Source organism: Ictalurus furcatus, chromosome 18 (genome assembly GCF_023375685.1).
Source record: "Ictalurus furcatus strain D&B chromosome 18, Billie_1.0, whole genome shotgun sequence".
In the NCBI taxonomy this organism is placed as follows: Eukaryota; Metazoa; Chordata; class Actinopteri; order Siluriformes; family Ictaluridae; genus Ictalurus; species Ictalurus furcatus.
The window spans coordinates 22,306,038-22,321,880 of record NC_071272.1 but is presented as its reverse complement, the minus strand read 5'-3'; the positions used below and the strand labels follow the sequence as shown (position 1 = coordinate 22,321,880).

Here is a 15,843-nt window from a genome sequence, read left to right as displayed (position 1 = left end):
TGCATCCCAGCGACTCCCCGAAGAGGAAACCGCGTTCTCCATATTTGCTCGTTAAGCATCACGTGGATTTTTAACAAATCTGTTAAAAAAAAAAAAAGTCGAATACGAAAGCCTCTCCGATATAAATCCGGCTTCACGGCAGTATTGTAACGCTATCATTCTGTGGATTCTTCTCGTTATTTCTCAGACGCTAAGCTATATTTTTGCTAAAAATGACTAAAACGGTACGGTTTTGTCTCCGACTGCCTCAGATTGCCTTGGTTTTCAGGCTGCAGTAAATAAAGTCGCGGGCGCTAAATGAATCTGTTTGCATAGATGAACGCCTGCGTTTTACAGATTTAAGTAGAAACATCTCAAATCGAATGTTCGTTAATGCAAACACGCACAAAACGGATAAAATCCGGGTCATTTAATAGACACGGTTCGGTGTAAATGTCTCCTAACCAAAAACACCACCACGTCAATGATTTTCTTTGGTAAATAAATAAAAATCCATTTATTATTAGCCTGATTGCACGGAGTGTGTAGTTGTTACTATTCGGGACACAATAACGTATTAGAACGAGCGCATTAATATGAAACGTTCATTGATGAATCCACAACTTCTGGTAAGCCACGGAAATGGATAATGATGTACCAGTAATGAATTGAACAGATAATTATCTTCAGCTAGGGTTGTAGCGATACCATAAACGTGTTTTACGATACCATACCAAGTAGTATCACGAAACCGCGCAATATTGTGTTAATTCATCATTCAAATCTACAAAATAAACCGGATTTACAGAAACGCATCGATATAAATGAAAACAGACAAACCGGATTTTCCTCTCGACACTTTATTAATGAGAACGAATAACTGGCCGCGGGAAAAACTCAAGAACTCCAGAACAATCGTACAACTGGCAAAGCAATTCATCTGAGGCTCGCTAGAGCAATGAAATCACGCGAATGGAAATTGTCCTCGGAGAATGAAGAATGAACACAACGTAAGGAGTAAAAGAACTGAATTTGGAAACAAACTACAAAACAATCATAAAATTGGGAAGGTTAGCTCGCTTACTAGCAAACATAGCTAATTTTAGCATTTACACACAGCGGTTAGCGTAACGTTAGCTCGCTTACTAGCAAACAGCTAATTTTAGAATTTTACACACAGCAGTTAGCGTAACGTTAGCTTGCTTACTAGCAAACATAGCTAAATTTAGAATTTTACACACAGTGGTGAGCGTAACGTTATCTCGCTTACTAGCAAACATTTCTAATTTTGGAATTTTACGCACAGCAGTTAGCGTAACGTTAGCTCGCTTACTAGCAAACAGCTAATTTTAGAATTTTACACACAGCGGTTAGCGTAACATTAGCTTGCTTACTAGCAAACATAGTTAATTTTAGCATTTACACACAGCGGTTAGCGTAACGTTATCTCGCTTACTAGCAAACATAGCTAAATTTAGAATTTTACACACAGTGGTGAGCGTATCGTTATCTCGCTTACTATCAAACATAGCTAATTTTGGAATTTTACGCACAACAGTTAGCGTAACGTTAGCTTGCTTACTAGCAAACAGCTAATTTTAGAATTTACACACAGCGGTTAGCGTAGCATTAGCTCACTTAATAGCAAACATAGCTAATTTTAGCATTTACACACGGCGGTTAGCGTAACTAGCTTGTATTTCCTTGTTTGTAAGTCCCTTTGGATAAAAGTGTCTGCTAAATGAATAAATGTAAATGTAAACATAGCTAATTTTGGAATTTTACACACAGCGGTTAGCGTAACATTAGCTCGCTTACTAGCAAACATAGCTAATTTTAGCGTTTACACACGGCGGTTAGCGTAACTAGCTTGTATTTCCTTGTTTGTCAGTCACTTTGGATAAAAGTGTCTGCTAAATGAATAAATGTAAATGTAAACATAGCTAATTTTGGAATTTTACACACAGCGGTTAGCGTAACATTAGCTCGCTTACTAGCAAACATAGCTAATTTTAGCGTTTACACACGGCGGTTAGCGTAACTAGCTTGTATTTCCTTGTTTGTCAGTCACTTTGGATAAAAGTGTCTGCTAAATGAATAAATGCAAATGTAAACATAGCTAATTTTAGAATTTTACGTTAGCTCGCTTACTAGCAAACAGGAAATCTCGGTAAAGAATTTAGGTTAAATGAAGTGGCACTAACCTTTGTGTATCTGTAAAAGCAGTGAGATGTGTCGTTTTAGCGAAAACAGTATCAACTGGAACATGTACGACATTACTTACTGTACAGTGATGTTAACACAGTGGCATCGGCGGTATTCTGACGCTTTAGTATCACGATGCTACCGTAGTACCGCTAGACCACCTTACGAGTAATACTTGATCGTACTGTATACTGTGTAATTGTGTTCATGTGAAAAAAAGACCATATATTTCAGAACATAAACATAATGTAATAAACTATATCAGTCTGTACTTGCATATTGTATCTGACTGAACAAGACATCATAAAAACATTATAGAGGAATAAGTCACAGCATTAGGTACTGCTGCATACCTGCCATTTTGCACCATGTACACTTCAACATACTGAATTATTAAACAAATATTAATTGTAGAACCAAAATTTTCATTCAGTTAAGTACATGCAGTACTTATAGCATATTGCTGTGAAAGATGATTCGAATTTAAATTATTGCTGTAAAGGATGATTAAAATTAAAATTATTGCAGTAAAAGATGATTAAAATGTAATTTATTGAAGTAAAAATGATTAAAATTTGAATGATTGCTGTAAAAGATGATTAACATTTAAATTATTGCAGTAAAGGATGATTAAAATGTAATTTATTGCAGTAAAAGATTATTAAATTTTAATTATTGCAGTAAAAGATGATAAAAATCAAAATGATTGCTGTAAAAGTTGATAAAAATTTAAATTATTGCCGTAAAAGATGATTAAAATTTAAATTATTGCAATAAAAGATGATTGAAATGTAATTCATTGCAGTAAAAGATCGTTCAATTTTAATTACTGCAGTAAAAGATGATAAAAATCAAAATGATTGCTGTAAAAGATGATTCAAATTTAAATTATTGCAGACAACGATGATCAAAATTGTAAGTATTGCCGTAAAAGATGACTGAAATGATAATTATTGCAGTAAACAATGATTAAAATGAAATGTATTGCAGTAAACGATGATAAAAAATGAAAAGTATTGCTGTAGAAGATGATTAAAATTTAAATTATTGCTGGAAAAGATGATTAAAAATAAAATGATCGCTGGAAAAGATGATTAAAATTTAAATTATTGCTGTAAAAGATGATTAAAATGACCTGCTCGTTCACTGATTTGTCTCGAATCAAAAATCAATATAGTTTGATTAAAAGGATTGACAAATAAGGACAGTAAAAGTTATGGATGTATAAGTATTAACCCCTGTTAAGGTGACGCCTCTGAATGAGTTATTTTGGAAAGAGACATGGCTACAGCGTCACGTTTACAGCTCGCTAATGAAATGAAGTTTAAATAAATGAGATTTATTGCTCTATTGTCCCCTAGTGGAATAATTACCAAAGTCTTTGTGAAACTTTCAATTTAATAAAAGTCCACAAGAAGATTTTAATCAAGAGCGCAGATTCGAAACTCATTCAGTTCACTTGCTGGGCCCGATTAGAGCCTGTATTTCTAACCTGCCATTTGCTTGAGAAATATAAACAGACAAATATTGTTAGTGGACTCAGATATTTTGAGCCTGGTGTACAGGCAGCTCCACGTGTTTGGCTTTGGGTTCGGGTTTGGAGTGACCGGAGCAGACCGGAGCGTAGGGGAATGAAGTGCACTCTGATAAAGGTCAGTTGATTTACTGCGCTCTGACAGATTTAGCGTGGTACACTTGAGCTTGAAATGTTATTTCCCAGAGTCTGAGACACAAAACTCCTACTCACACCCAGTACGATGACTTTCTCAGTGGAATCTCTTGTTTTACTTGAGCTTTTGTGTGATCTCTGCAGTCCACAGTGTACCACACACATAAGAAACTATTTTCTATTGTGCTATAGTTGATGTCTCATGCTTAGTTTATAGGTCTTTGCTAACCTCCTTTTGACACCGGCTGTGCGACAACAAAACCCTTTATAAAATCTTGCTCAAAACCGTAAGAATGGTCACTTTCTTGTTTTAAGGTCAGCGGTGGCGTGTTTATAGGGGCAGGAGGTGCTGAGATAAATCTTTATAAAGTCCTCGTTCTCATCACCAGGCATTTTAAATTCCGTCGAAACAATAATGACCTCTTTTGAGTCATCGACGATGAAAAAACTCGCTATTTGACAGATAATAATAATAATAATAATAATAATAATAATAATAAGTTTGATTTATATAGCGCCTTTCCACAAGTTCGAGGACACTTTACACTTCATATACATTTCAACAGATTTCAATCACTAATAGACAGACAATGCGCTGAGAAGAGATTGAGAGGTTTTAAGCTGCGTTTTAAAGATAGAAATAGAGGAGATGTCACGGAGGCTCTGAGGTAGAGAGTTCAAACTGATGCTCTGTTGCTTTTCTTAACTTTTTACATGCAGCGCGCTCACTGCTCCATTTAACTCCACAGAGATTTATTGCACCTAGTGGCCGAAAATGGGAACTGCAACAAGGACTAATAAATAGAGGCCCATTGGGGCAGGAATCCCGCTTTAACACACACACACACACACACACACACACACACACACACACACACACACACACAATACAAGACTCGACAAGATTTCACAACGGGACGAAAATGTTTCCGTTTCCCAGAATGCACCGCAAATGACAAACATGGCCGACGAGTACGATTCCCAAAAGTACGCACAGGCACGTCACCTTCTCCTGAGGGCTAATCAGACAGGCCTGTTCCCAATTACACTCTCAATCGCGCCACACATAAAACAGACTACTCATTCGCTAGTTCTTCGCGAAGTATTACGCTCGGTTGCAGTTTTATGGCTGGTGTTTAGCAAGCCTCGATTTGGTGTTGTTATTCTGGTTTTGACTTTGTTTACTGGTTTCGACCTTGCTTCTCTACCTTGCCTGTTCTATACTGTTTGCCCGATCGTGTGACCCTTGCCTGTTTAGTGTTTCGATTTCCGGCTATACCGATGGATCCGTTTGCTGATTAAACCATATGGCATACCTGCTATCGCTTTCGTCTCATCCCGCGTTACGTGACGAGGAGATCATTAACAGACGAACGAACGACGGACACGGTCAGGGAAAGGCACTGATGACGAGGCAGGGGCGGAGACAAGATTGACGTGCCACTGTAAGCAAACGAAAAAAAGTACACGGATGGAAATTAAAACGAAACACGAAACACGAACGGCAGTCATCGCAGTGTGACGAGGAATCCGTTAGAAATATACCGCAGGAAGACGGAAGAGCAGATTAACCGAAAGAGAGATCGACGCGGGGGGTCGAACGAGGGTGAAGTTTCATTGGTATGCTAAACAGGAGGAGAGAAGCTGTGAACGCTGTGTGGTCATGCAGAATGAGAGGAAGGAGGGGGGTTGTGAGTCTCAGGCTGAATGCAGAGACGGATAGCTGAAGAGCTTTGCTTGTGTATTTCATCAGGAGCTCACAGGCCTGACACAAACAGATGCGCCCGCGGGACAGAACAGGCTTTCACCAATATTCTCTCCCCAAAGGTTTATTGTGAGTTAATTTTTCTAAAAGCAAGACGTTTCGATCTTTTGATGTAACTCTTTTCTGGATGATCAAAATGCCGAAGTTTTACCAGTAGTAAGATGTTTGAAGAATCAGGAGCCCAAGTGCCGGGGTTGAACCGAAGAGGCGGAGACCGGGGCATAATATAAAGACCAGACATGACTTGAGCACTCATAAACTAAGAGCAAGGACGGATACATTAAAAAAAAAAGCCAGCTTTCGCGCCTATCAATAACCCACCCATCAGCCAGCTCTCCCCTGTCACAAGATGGCTACCAACCAGGGAGGTGAAGGCTACCTTTGAGACACCTGAAGCCGGCCGACTGCTTTTCTTTTCAACCTTATCGCATCACAGAGCAGAATAATACACGACTTCACTACCATGATTGGCTAATGTCGCTGTGATTGACAGGGGAGACACAGTATGCCCCTCCCACACAGACAGCACGGCCAGTTTTGCACTCTGGGACTCCTGGCTACAGACGGCTGTGGCATCGCGCCACTCGGAAGTGAGGTTTATTGTTTGTTTTTAAAGCTCTTAAAGCTTTTAAAGCTCTTGCTCCCAGCTTTCTGAGGTCTTCAGAGCAGTTACTATTGGCTGTGTTACAATCTCAGCTTGACCGTGCCTGCGGTGGGGCGGCTGTGCCGAGGTTATGGAACAGCTTGACCAACCTGTGTCGGTTGCGTCATGTATAATTCTCATTGTATCCGTGTTCATATGTTCAATGTCTTTCATTTAAAACATTTTTTAGAGACCTTTGATCTTTGTTCAACTTTTTTTTATTTTTAATTTTTTTTATAAATAAAATGTACGTACGGACTTTATCACTGTTAGCCTTGTAGTTACAAAGCTGCAGTTGTATTCAGTGTTTAATTAAACATGCATAGTGGTAGAAATTGTACAATTACTGTACAGCTGTAACAGTATGTGTATATATATATATATATATATATATATATATATATATATATATATATATATATATATATATATATATATCTCAAGGCTGCATTAAATGATCATTTAGTCCTTTACTATGTTGGTGTGCATCTACAGGTACAGGATTTTTGCCTAAATGTCTGACTCTCTGTAGCTACAAAACAGTAGGCTAGTATGAGTTGTTGGTGCTGGATCAAGTGCTATTTTATAGGCTGGCAGCCGAATAATTTGTTAAACATCTTCTTTGACACCTTTTTTTTTTTTTTTTTCGCCGAATTGAGCCGTCAAGCATGAACTGCACAATCCAGATAAACACCTGGGTAAACCAATTCTAAATAGAGTCGAAATATCCCAGTGGAAATATTTACATAAATTTCAGATGGATAGGCCTTAAAATTAGTTACGCAGAATGAAAATCCAATTATCACAAAGAATTCTGAGCCACTTTGAGAGAACCAATGAACCCCTACCACCGCCCCGGTGGAAATGCTTAATCACACCTCTACTAATGAGGCTTACACTAACAAACCATATTTCTTGTACCCGAGCCGTGATGCTATTTCAGACGTGTCGAGGTTTCCTCGAGCCCCAGGCAAGCTGTATTCATCAGCTTCTGTAACACGGTGGCTGTAAAGTTCACTCGTCAGCCTCTCCGGTCTGTCTCCGTTCTCCCTCTCTCTCGTTCTTCCTTTCTCTCTCTCTGGGCCCTCACGTGTCCCTTGTGATTTGCAATCAGGCTCCAGCGCATAAGTCCTCCCGCTTGTTTACTCTCTGACAGCCCGGCATACGCCATCATCTTCACGTTCATAATTTCCCCTCCATTTATAAGCGCCCCTAAAGCCCCACCCCGTAGCGAAATAAAAGGGGCCATAAAGAGAGAACGGAAACGGCCCGTCCTCCATAAAAAGCGTCAGATTTGTTTAACAGATAGAGCCGTTCGGTCGGTGTGTGTGCTGATGGTCCAAGCTGGAACCCGAACGTCCCGCTGAAGCGTGTCGCGCTGACAGACCTACATCATCGAGTCATCAGCTGCGGCGTGCTGACGGCAATTTATTTGATTGCGATCGATGTGCTTCTTGCTGCGCACTTATTTCCTTTCCCCTACCTCAGAGCATGCCAAATGGCAGGCTAATGAACAGCTATTAGCTTCGTTTTTTTTTTTTTTTTTTTCTTTTAAAGATCGCCGTCTCTTCAGTCACTCTATTTAGATGAGGACTTATCTCACAAAGGGGTCTTAATCCAAACAGCAAGCACTCAGCTTTTCACCGCATCTTTGTTTACCTCACACATGAGCAAAATGCCAAAACTGGTGAGTACTCACTTCAGCGCAGAAGAAATGAGTCGATGACTGGAACCTCTCCCAATTTCTCCCAAAATGACATTTTGAAATGAATACAGAGCTTTGTATATATATATAAATATTAAAATTTATGGAACAGCTGCTACTGAATCCCAGCACTTCTCGCTAAACAGGATTAGAGACTGAAAAGGTAAAAAAAAAAAAAAGCGACATTAAAACATAAATAATAAACTAAAAAAGAAACTCAAGCATGAGGTACAAAGTCAGAGAACAAAGCTGAGAGGCTAGGTCAGATTTCTGAGTCTTCATCTCTGAGCCCCCCCCACCCCCCCTACCTAGGAAGGTAGACATACCTACTTAAGTAAAAGAGCAATTATTGGTAGATGAAAGCTTAATGGGACTTAATGAAAGCGGTCCAAGGCACATTAGGAAATTTTCAGGAAGACTGGAACACAAGGTTATGGAACTTTGGTCCGTAGCGCTTATCTGATTATCTGACGACGGCTCAGAAAAGGTAGAAAAGTGCTTAATAGTGGCGATCCAAAACAGGAAGAGGAAGCTGGTGCAGTGCTGATTATTTCAGACAACGATAACAAAAACAACATGTAGTTTGGGCCCGAGCCATGTCTGCTGATGCACAAATTGTTTCACCCTGCGTACGCCAATCTGGAAATCAGCCATCATACTGTCATTAGACCCTTATTTGTATATTCTCTGTACATGCTGTTCCTGCGTAAAATGACCGGCTAAATCCAGCCGTATACTGTATTCTGTAATCTTGAAGTAATCTGTATCGTCAGGACGTGCACATGGCTAGAGAGCAGCACTGATTGGATAAGGCATTTGCAATTACTTTCAGCAGGACAAAGATAGAAAACGATGTTGAATCCGGAGCAGAAAGGCACGCGTGCTCGGTCCTTAACAAGTTGATTGATGCAATTAATTAAGCCCGTCTGTGCTTAATTAATATTTAACGGTTCGTTTCGGTTCAAGTTTCACGCCGGCTACAGATGCTACAGGAAATACTGTATACTCCCAAGGTAACGGGAGGATGTTAAATCTTCCGTCCGTATACGAAACTCTTTGTCTAAAATTACCCACTAACCTTCGTCTTCAATACCGGGTTTGCTGACGCAGTCGGGACATTAATGACGAAGTGTGTAAGCAGCTTACGGGACAAAGGGCTGTCTGTGACCGTGTTTATCGTGTCTCTTAAATAATACATTTTAAAATGTTATCCTAACCCTTCCCAAACCCCCTGCATTTTAAATTCAGAGCAGCAGAAGAACACAAAAGAGATACCTCCAGCATGGTCATAAAATAATAATAAAAAAAACCACCACCATGACATGCTGAATCATATCTACAGTAAACAATACTGTATAAAATGATTATTTCATGAACATCCTTCTTTTCTTTAATACGCTTGGGCAGTTACGTAACCCTAAAGAACAAAACATCCCAGAAAATGAATGTAAATAGATTTAAAAAATCAATATATAAATACATAACATATAGATGAGCAATATGACTACAATAACTGCTCTATTTCCCAAGCAGACAGTAGCTGGTGTGATATTTGGGAGTTAAAGGAAAACAACAGAGGGGTGTATGAGTTACGTGTAATGCTGAAATTTGGACTTAAAGTGGTTTTTCTCGCACGAGACGCCGTATTAAATCCAGCGCTACTGTCTGAGAGTTCGATAGAAGCACAATGTGAGCACAATCCGAGGCCGATATTAAATGCGTACTGTATATATGGACGAGTGAGCCGTACGGTCACAGAAAGGTTTCATTTTTCCGCAACTGAAACGGTGACATCGCTTCATTTTTACGGATAGTGCTCGGAGCAAACCTTTATTTTTAAAATTTTTTTTTTTTAAATCAAAAGCAGACGAGTGCTTGGTCAGCTTATCTCTCAAACACGTGGCAAGAGAGAACAACGGATTAAAAACGTTCCTTTGGCATCGATTCACTGATTCAAAATTGTGAAATAACTTTCATCGCGAACACACATGATTTCAGAACTTCGATTTAGTAGCCACATTATGGCCACATTAAGTTAATAATAATAATAATAATAATAATAATAATAATAATAATAATAATAATTGCACCCGATGATTTATTGGAGCATGATATAAAAATAAATAAATAATAGTAAAATGCTGAATGATGGGATGCGCTGGATCAAGTGCTATTTTATAAACTGCTGAATTATATATATATATATATATATATATATATATATATATATATATATATATATATATATATATATATAATACTGCGTTTGTTTATTTAGCTGACGCTTTTATTCAAAGTGACTTACCATTACAGATCTTTTCATTTTTAAGTGGCTTTTACGTTACAACATAGTATCAAATCATAATAGAAAAAAATTGCGATGTGCTTTTTCGGTCTCATTTTCCCTTCCCTTTTTTTTTTTTTTTTTTTTTTCCCATCCAGTCTTAAAGTTTATTGAGGAACCGCATTTCGGATGGTTCTTCTCAGCAGCCTTGGACTCGTGAACTTCTGTACACATGCGAGTCATTTTAAAGTCCCCCGTGAAGTTCCACGGAACGCGCGACGTTATTCGATACGTTTTTGCACTCTACGGAATTTCCACTGAAACAGGAAATGAGGACGGATCGGCTCCTCCCCCTTTTTTAAATAGCCGATAGCATTTAGCGTAGCTCACAGCCCGGGCTGAGCCATATTCGAAAGTACATTCGAACGGCCAAAGGCACGTTTACGAACCCGTGCTTGCGGATACGATTTCTCTCGCTCAACGACGGCAACTTCGGCAAGGTGATTTTTACGACGTCGTAGGCGGGATTCTAGAAAGCGACAGAAAATCCGATGAGAAGCTGAAGCGCCGAATGATGTCATCGAAACTGTTGATCCGTATCGGTGGCAGAGAGAGACTGTACATTTTGGATGCGTATACATCTTCTAAACGCCAATTTCGTCATCGTTTTGCCGCACACTAGCTCATAGATAACCTTAAGGCGGACATTTTCTTACAAATGCATACAAAAGCCATAAAACTTCACTTTTGATTTCATGGGGACTTTAATCACCGAGCAAATCCACTTAAGCACGTGCATAACCCCACTCTGAAGACAAGGAACTTTCCCTGTGTAAATGCTGATGTAAGTCACTAACCCTAAACGGTATAATAAACAACTTTATTTTGCACATCATAGATGCCGCAAGGTGCAAAACTAGCCTACTAACTCTATCACTAGCTAGCTAGCTAGCTAAATACAGTGTAGGGAAGAAAATGGCTAGTTCAGACGTATGTATCTTATTATTCCTTATATCTGTGTACAAATACAGAGAAACAATCACAACTATGAGTTCTCTAGCTAAACTAAATCGCCACTGGGTTCCTATTAAATTAGAGAATAAATAGATTTTTCAAAACTAAAACTCCTGTATACATCTGACACTTTCAACACTGTTTGCTGGTGTCCTTTCTTCCTGGACACCTGTCGGACTTCTTTCATGCCTAAAGTTGCCGTGATGTACGTTTGCGGAATCTAAGCTGGAGTATAACATTTGCGTTCAACTCTCCTGTGAATCCTGGGCCAACATGGCTGACTATGAATTATTACTACATGGTATTAGTACAGTGTAGCTTTATCCTCTACGTTACCTATGCTGTTACACGTTAGATAATCCCATCATCATTGTTTTTTTTAAAACAACAAAAACATACCCTTTCCCCTTCAATTAGCCTTTTAAAGTTATTTTAATTCGAAATATATCACAGAATTTCAGTTTTTTTTTGTTTTGTTTTTTTAGCACCATGAGCACCCCCCCTTGGTGCGACGCTGTACTCCAGTTTCATTAGACAACTTTTGAAGCGAATTTTGGCAGGGAGGAAGCTCAGCAATAATTGCCGATGCTTTGCACAAAAGAGCTCCATCCATCAATTTGTGCGATAAAAAAAAAAAAACAACAAAAAAAGTGAAACACTTTATTATCCGCCCAAATTCGGGTGCGCAAGAGGTTTCATGTAATTTGTCTTCATCGGATTCCCGCGGTTTCAGAAGCATGCAATACTTCCATTAAAACCCCATGTATTATAAAGTCGGAGAGATCCAACAACTCGACGGTCATCGGTAATCTTAACGATCCTCTCCGTTCTGCTCCGTTTTATAAACTCTGAGGCAGAGCTGTGCGTCAACTAAACACGACTTTACGGCAGAATTGTGTCTCGGTACCTTAATTAGCTAAAAGTATTCAGTAGCCACTGGCCCATTACACCAACTTTTCCTTTTTGATTGTTTATGCAAATTAGCTTTGATTTTTCTAAGTGAGCCAGAAAGAAAGCCATTGATCTATGACCATTATTGTCTTCTTCTGTTGTTTTGTTGTTTTTTTTTTTTTTTTAGCAGTTTGTAAAATTATTCAGTTCATCTTGATGGAGAATTCATCAAGAGAGTTTTCTATTTGAGAAAAAAAAAACAAAAAACAACCCTTTATCCATCCACACTGTTATATAAAACTGTTATTAATATTAATACTGCATTTTCATTAACTGGAGCGAAACATTTCAAATGAGCAATTATTTTTATTTATTTATTCTTTTTTTTTTTTTTAGACTTGCAATGCTCTGATAATGAAATGGGTTTCCATAAGCTCACTTTAAACAGAATAGGAGGAGAATTTGGTCAATTTCAGGTTATAGGAAACTACTCTAGGACTGCCTAGCGCTTAATTGATTACAGTGCTTCAGGTGGCTGGAATTTATAATCCGAGCCACGGATTAGAAAATGCTTTGGATGTTTGTTTGTTTGGTTTTTTTTTTGGTGTTTTTTTTCGTGGCAGAGCCCAGTAGAGGCGTAGCCGCAAGCTGCACTCACTGTACCTCCATTAGGAAAAGGCTGACACCTAAAAGAGATGTTGCTGCAAGGCATCTGCCATCATTTATCGGTTTCCACAGCTGGAGACATCATTAGGAGAGACCGGAGTTTGTTACCGAGAGCAAACATAGCACAACACTGATCTTGGCGAGACTGCTTTTGACTGAAGATTTTGAACTTTGCATACAATAATGAATAATTTAGCTCCGACTTAATTAAAGGCTTTAATGCCTGGAAAATGAAAGTAACTAGGAACATTAAACACAGAGAAAGGGATTACTAGTATTTGATTTGATTATTTTTTTTTATCTGTAGTTGTAATGAGTGCTTTTAGAAGGATTTATTAATGAATTATTTTTTTAATCAACAGGAAACATGACTGACAGGTCTCTGAGACATAACAGATTCTCATGACCATGTATTTTTGTTTCGTGAGGCGGAACGACATTAAAACTACATAGCCTCAGACAAAATGATGTCGAGAGACACTTGACTTATGCTATAGGCTACTATCTAGTGACTCTTTAGAGTAACCACGTAAAAATCCAGTCATCCGGCGTCCAGTCCGGCAGCTCGTTTTGAGCGGTTTTAGACGTACCTTCGGCGTTAAAAACGGCAATCCTTTGCATCCCTGTCGTCATCTGTCCTGTTCGCTGCTCCTTTCGCGGTGAAAATGCTCATAGCGCAAGCGTGGGGCAGCGTGATTCCTGCCCCGATAGACCTCTGTTTATGAGCGTTTCCCATTTTTGACCACTAGACGCGATAATAACGCTAGCAGCATCTAGAAAGGCGAACAAATCGATGGAACATCGGGTTACACCTATCGAATAGCAGTAAAACTCATTGGCCAATCGAAATTGATGATTAGTATTTGAGTGGAATTTAAGATATATACGAGTTTAGAACGAACGAGGACTTCTTCATATGATATGATCTGGCTTTTTAAGTAGTGTAGGTCTTTACTAGGCACAGCAGACCATCCAAAGCTATTCATTCTTTTTATACTCTTACCCTGACTGTTGTGTCGCTGTAATATTCTCCTCTCGGAAAATATAATCAGCTTTGCATGGACCGTAGGGCTTTCCTCTGAGAATGTGCGATGCTATAAACCAATGGTATAAAAGGAACGAGACAGGAACCCGGTGGGTTCATTAAAGGAGGCCTCCTCTGTTTTCAGTCATTTTTATTCACCCCTTCACTTTATTTGTTTTCTGATCCATTAGGCCCGTGGCGGCGACAAAGTCTATTTTTACAGTTGCCTTAGCCTGGTGGGGACTCCAGAAAGCTCCTCGGAAAGGCAAACACATTAACGGAAATTTCCGCAAGGCACCCCGCATCCCTCTGTGATTCATCACATCAAAGAAGTGAAGCATAAAGAGGCACTGATATGGACGTGACGGTTCTGGTTCAGGGACAGGGTCTGCTACTGATGTCGGCCCGGTGCCCAGCTCATTTATCAGACGAGGTGTCTCAACACAAGCGGCGTTTAGAGGTTGTTGCATTCTCAAGAACGCCGGGGCACAGATTTATTTTCAAACGGGAGCAGCCTTCGTGCTTCTAAATCACTTTGGGCGTTTCAAACGCTGGAGAATATCGCACACGAGTCATTCCGTTGAAGGACGTGCATTGTGTGTCGATTGACAGATTGCACACGGGCGTGGAAATCAAGCGCGATCCTTTCTCATCATTCTCACGTGCGCGTCGTGATGACGTCACATGACGCGCCCCGGGACAAAATCTGCAGAAAATCTGCGGTAATTTTGCTAAATTTCTGCGGTCAAATCGCAAAATCCTGGAGGGACTGTATTATATGATCGATCGATCAATATATCGAATTATACGATCGATCTATCGATGTATCGTCTTATATTATATTGATCTAGCAATATATCGTGTCGTGTTATATCTGTAAGCACCATGGGAACTGGTGATGGATACATTCCTCATAAAATGCAGCGCTGGAGTAATACGTATTTCGCAGAATCTGTCAACAATAACATTTATCTTCGGTCTGTGCAAATAGACGCGCGAGGTAGGAGAGCGGGAATTTAATTTCGAGCCGTAATAAAGCAACGACCGTGGTCTTTTATAGTCTGCAATCAGACAGGAGGAATAAAACTTTGTGTAGAGCACTAGTTAGCTTTGTTGACCCAGCAGAGTCCTCGCTCTCGGTGTTGAAATGATCGCGCCCCGGTGACTGGGTGACGAGCGACTCTGCGGGAGAGAACGAGAATCAATTAGCCGAACAGGAGAAACCGAACAAGGCTCCAGCGATCACAATTACAACGGCTCTCATTTTCCCAGAAACGCTTCTTTCACGACAAGTTTGTTTTTCTGTTGGAAATTCCTTTATGACCACCTCCCCCTCCCCCTCCACCCCCCTCCCTCCCCCAATTCTCCCTATAGATGACTTTTGACATTTTCACATTTAGCAAACATCAAAACAAGGCTTCTTAGCGTGCCCGGCTTCGTGCCCCCGACGTGGCAAAACAAAGGATTAGGGGCATCCCTCAAAACTTCAACAACACAGGGGAGGAAATGTCACCTGCAGCCTAGAGATGAAAGGATGGTGACATGAGAAAGCATACTAATAAAGACGCCAGAGATAGAGAGCGAGAGAGCGAGAGGAGAGAGATGCCAGCAGCCTTTGCGCTCACAATACATCAGCGTGTCAGCGGCCGGGCCGCCCGCTACGGTGACAAATCTGCCTGTCACAAATACGGCGTCCGCCATGACAGCTCGGCATTTTAACTATAAAGATTAACTTTAAAAATCTACCCGCTCGTTCCCTGCCCACCGTCGCCGTGATGGATAGTGAACCAGGAGAAGCCTTTGACCTGTCAGAGATCATCTGCTGTTTAATTCAGTCAGGCTGAAAGAAGTAACTGGAAGCGGGAGACGGTCAGAGGTACAAAGTGTAACGAAGGAGAGCACATTACTGTAGGACGTGTTATTTTTCTCACCTTGCCTCACTTTCTCGTGCTCTCTTCCTCTCTAATTGCGTTCCCTTAAAAAGTGTAATCTGTTTTT

At 39.9% G+C, this 15,843-nt stretch overlaps 1 protein-coding gene across 3 annotated transcripts in view; it reads left to right on the top strand.

Moving 5' to 3' along the window:
- sgcd (sarcoglycan, delta (dystrophin-associated glycoprotein)) overlaps window positions 1-15,843 on the top strand; it is a 175,480-nt gene that overhangs the window by 44,244 nt on the left and 115,393 nt on the right. The gene's annotated exons all lie outside the window — the stretch shown is intronic.